Genomic DNA, 5,122 nt, shown 5'->3' with positions numbered 1-5,122 from the left:
GGTGCCTGTAATAGGTGAATATCTGGCTCTTCTCTGTGATTTTTTTTTTTTTTTTTTTTTTTTTTTCCTTTTTCTTCGAGACATATGGGTAAAGGTGGCGGGTATCACAGTGCTACTTTCGCAGGCATCCTTCCTGATCCTTGCTCTGGCTTTGTAGGGGACTGTAGAGAGCAGAGGTTGCTAGGAGAGAGGGTGTCTTGCGTTTTAACGGTGGTCTTTGATTTCACTGTATCTGTAGCTGCTTCTGCTGGCAGCTGCATTATGATGGCTGCAAAGTGTGTGCAGAAAGACACTTTCTGCATATGGGGGAGATGGATTTGGTTTTGATTTTTGGAATAAAATAATTCTACTTGTGAAGGGCTGCTTTGTGTCAAATCAGGCTAGATAATTGTTCCTAATAGTGCTTTTGCAATATGAAATAGTTTTCCTGTGGTTGGTTGGTTGGTTTGTTTTTAAGAATAATGACAAATTGTTCTTAGTGGAAAATTTTGTCGTAATAAACTTACTTTGAGAGAGGACCATTAACAAGATTGTATGTTTAGACACAGGGTTTTTTGCTGAAAAGAGTGAAAAGCTTATGGTCAGAATTACTAGCTTGCTGCAGCTTTCCTATTTGGTCTTGTTTGGCAAAAAGGGAGTGATGCTGATGATTAATTGCTGTCTTGGTGAGAAAACCTTCTTAAGGCACTTTTTCTGATGATGTAATTTTGTACAAGTTCAAAAACCTGCGTGTCCTGTTTCTTCTTCCATTGTTTTTCAATGTGGAGTTGGCTGAGTCTGGTTTGTCCTATTGAAATTAGTGTAAGTAAAGCATTGCCCCCAAAACTTCCAAGTCATTCCTGACAAATTCCAGATCCCTGACTATAAAGCAGATTTTGTTCAGTTGTGTTCTGTTTGTTTTTTTTTTTTCTTTAAATGTCTGTGGAATAGTTAATTAACATCTATGAATGTCTTGACTTCAAGGAAGTATAGAACAGACTGCTGACTCCTGTATCTTCAGGTATGATACCTGAGTAGGTACCTGAGTCTTCAGGTAGGGGAAAAATACTGAAAAACTAGTTGCTGTTCCTTGCGAGTATAAATACAATAGCTTATTAACAATGGCCTTCTCTGAATATTGCTCTGATTTAAAATACGGCCAAGTTATGGTGTCTTGGTTCTTTCACAGTATGAAATTATCAGAAAAGGTAACATGCAACTTGTATTTATTGAGTTTTATTTTCGCTAATGGGAAAGACATCGTTTTGGTAAGACTTGGACTTCAACGTTTTTGTATCCTTGGGAAGATTCTTCTATTTAAATTCCAAACCTATGCTAATTCTTATTTCTGATGGATTTCATGCTCTGGATGTATCCAAAAGATTCACCAAGGCTATGTGATGAAATATAGGGAGAAGATTCACCAAGGCAATGTGATGTAGTATGGGGAGGAGTTTTGTATCTGGTTCTGTAGAATTTTCTGGAGGAAGCAAAACTCACATGTGAGTGAGTTGGACTGAGATTCCAGCATGAACTTTAATGGGGATTAAGGGCCATTAAAACCTCTTGTGCTTTTTTGCTAGTTTGTAGGGCATTTCTTTGACCTGGTTTCTCCAGCATTGTGTTCTTTCGGGGGTACACATATCTAAACATTGTCTAGCAAAAAACCCACACCTGCACACCCTTTGCCTACTTAGAAAAAGGGCAAGAAAACAGATAGATGATTAAACATAATATATTGCTTTGTTCCTTTTTTCCTAGTTGTAATTGCTTTTTATTAATTTTTTTTAATATTTATTTGTTGTTAGCAAGTAGAGGAGCTTCTGCCCAAATTTACTGAAGCAAGCAGCTATAAAAACCAGTTTAAAAGCCAAGTATGCGATCAGGGTGTGTCATCAGTGGGAAAGAAAGGAGATGTCTGCCTTGCTGTAAACAATAATTAAGTTTTTAGGAACAGGAGGCAATGATCAGTTTGAGTTGGAATTCGGGACCCTTTGTGGCACCTGTAGGAAACTGTACGTTTCCTTGCGTTAGCTTTGGTTAACTGGTCTTTAAATACTCATCTATGGTCACTGGAAAAAAAAGAAGATAGTTTTGTATTTGTTTGTAATTGGTTCTTTATAGTTTTGTATTTGTTTGTAATTGATTCTTTGGCTAAACTGGTACAACTGCGATTGTATATGTCATAACTAATTGGACTAACTCTACTTGAGTGCAATCTACAAAGCTTTTACTATAAACGAAGAATTAAAAGTTGGAAGCACTTCCAGTTCTGTGGATTAGCTGCAAAGCTTTTTTTGATCCAAAAAAACCCTCAACAGCTTGATTCAACATATATGTAGAATTTTAATTCCATATTGGGATTTAAATTCCATATTGCACTAGTGTAGTTAAATTTACTTTTTCCTTGGCTTCACCAAGTTTCTGCACTGAAAAGATGCTCTGAATGCAGTGTGGTGTAGTAGTATCTTCCATAAAGTGAAAGGGAAGGTGGCGCTGAGTAGCGGGGCTGAATGAAGAGAGGAGAAAGAACAGAAATGCGGCAGTTAAAACTTTTCTTATCGTATTAGTGCCTTAGGTTCTGTTGATGCAAATGGGAAGATGCAGCATGTGTGTGGAAGGAGATGGGAGACAGAAACACTGCGTATCTTAGATCTGGTACTCTAATGTAATATGACAGTGATACTTTAACTGCAGCAGCAGCATCACCACTCTCCTCTTCTCCCCCCAGAATACTTTTTGCCAGAGGTGTCATCTTAGTTTGCTAATAATAGAGTGCTGGAGCAGACTTGTCCTCTGGTGACTTTCGTTGGAAATTCAAACTCCACTTTACGCCTGGTTTTTTTTGTTCTTTTTTTGAGTGACTTTTGAGAATGCTGAAGGCTATATGCAATGAAAATGTAAAACAAATCCCAGTTTTGCAGACAAGATCGAGAGGTAGTTAGACTTGATTAAAAACAGTCTTGTTTTTTCTGTTTGGGTGCTAGCTCAAACTCGAATGAGTTTCTTTTTGCAGTTGATGAGATCAAGTCGTTATCTAAAACTGTCTTTTTTTGGTCTGTTAGAAGTGTTTGTTAAATGCAGTGATGGTGGAGTTCATAAGACTACACTTTGCCTTTTCTGTGCTGCGCATGTATCTTCCCTCAGTCAGCAGCAGTAGTGGGTTGGTTGCTTTGGTGGAAGTACTTGGCTGACCCGTAAGCTATATAGGAGTGGTCAGTCTAACAGCCTATTTTATTCACTCCTTCAGTTCTTTCCTCCTTGCCAACTTTTCAGTGGGTGTTTTCTTTGCCTCAGTGTATTATTTCTGAGATACACAGTAACCGTGTTCTGACCTCCTGGTTTTGCTTGGGAAGGAACAAGAGACACTGCATTCGACTGAACAGTTGCGCAAGACTTGCTTAGGTTTCTTCTAGCTGATGTGTTCAGGATACTTGGAATTACTAACTTGTTCTAACTCTCCATTTTATTACTTAACTTCATTCTAATCCCTCTTACTGTTTTCACTTTTTATTTCCTCCCCTCCCTATTAATATTTTCCTGAAACGCCTTGTTTCCCCAACATAACAGAAGCTGACTAGGCAGCTTAATGCTGGGAAGTGTATGTTGCTGATAGCTGGAGGTTTAGAGCAGTTTAAAGGAAGGAAGCTTAGTACGTGTTTCCATGTTCTTGTTGGTATAACTCACCTGTTTGAGAGACGGATGAGGTATTTGATACACTGTTATATGTTAAGGACTGGGTTTTTTCTTGCTTGTTTTTAACAGCTAGGGTGTCAGGGACATCTACCGTGTTACCCAGACTGTAGTAATGTATGCTGAGGGCCAGGCATCAATAGGTTTATTCATTCTGTTCTCTCTCTGGTATGCGTTTCCACCTAGTACCTGTGGGTGCATCGCTTGATATTGTTTCAGGTACTGTGATTAGATGGCTTAGCTGAAGGGCAAACATTTCCTTCTCACTCATGGCTAGTGCAATCATAAAATTCTCTCGGAATTGATACCATCTGCATATTGCAAGGTTATACAAAGCTTATCTATAAAGTGGAACATGAGTTAGCACTTAAGTATCGTGGGAGTTTAGATCATAAGCAAGCAGGAAAAAAAGTGGAATGAGTACCTGAAGTCTGATGCAAGCTGTGAGCTCTATGCTAAAGAAAACAAGTATTGTGGTGGTGTTTGCTTCCAAATAATGGTTTAAGATATTGAGTGGTGTCAAGCCAAGTGCTATGCCAGAAATTCTTTATTCGTGTAAAGAAATAAAAAGATTGTTCTTAAGGGACTCCTATGCTAAATAAAAGAGTATTGTTCCGATTTTCGAACGCTTCCTTGCACTTTGTGTGAGCAGTTGCTAAACTTCCTCTATACTGGCAGGAAATGTAGCTTTCCTCAGTTTGTTTTTTGTGATCTTATCCACCTTATACAGAACAAAACTGGGTTGGAAAACAACGCTTGTACACAATATTACCATGTGCACTTCATTTAAAAGCTGCAAAATTTTCCGGGGCTTAGTTTGTTTTAATCTCCTACATCCCTTCACATTGCACAGCACGCTGACACCCTGGGTGAGGAGACATTTAAAACCGTCTTGTGCTGAGTATCATAAAGGTAAGCTTTGATTGAAGTGCCTGGGCAGCATAGTGGGCACATTTTTACTGAGTTTTATTAGTTCTCAGAAGAAGGAGCTCTCCTCTCTCTGTCTTTTCTGAGATGTGAATGACACCTCTTTGTCCATTTGCCTCCTTCCCAGAAATTGCATTTTCTGAATAGAAAACCACTGCTTTCTGTTTAAATCCCTCAAACTAGAGTTGGAATTGAAGAGGTTGTGGAATGTAAATTTGGAATAAAAAATGTCAGAATAATTTTTTTTTAGTTAGCATATACTGCATGCAGCTCCAATGTACTACTGCAGAAATAGCTTAATATCAGCAAAATAGTTCTGTAGTTCATATTTAGTACCATTGAAACTGTCGTTAATTAGTATTTGCATATCACTGTGTTCAAGTAGGGCTTGAATAGCAATTTGGTGTAATTTAACCCCTCTCCCTCCCTTTGATTGAAATTTAGATAGAATGCACTTTTTGTAGGTGTCATTGCTGTACACAGTTGTAAATCCACTATGATTAGGTTGTGTTGAATAACTACA

The sequence above is a fragment of the Fulmarus glacialis genome, unplaced genomic scaffold (assembly GCF_000690835.1).
Source record: "Fulmarus glacialis isolate BGI_N327 unplaced genomic scaffold, ASM69083v1 scaffold12277, whole genome shotgun sequence".
NCBI lineage: Eukaryota > Metazoa > Chordata > Aves > Procellariiformes > Procellariidae > Fulmarus > Fulmarus glacialis.
The sequence above is the reverse complement of the archived record's forward strand: the minus strand, read 5'-3'. Positions refer to the sequence as shown.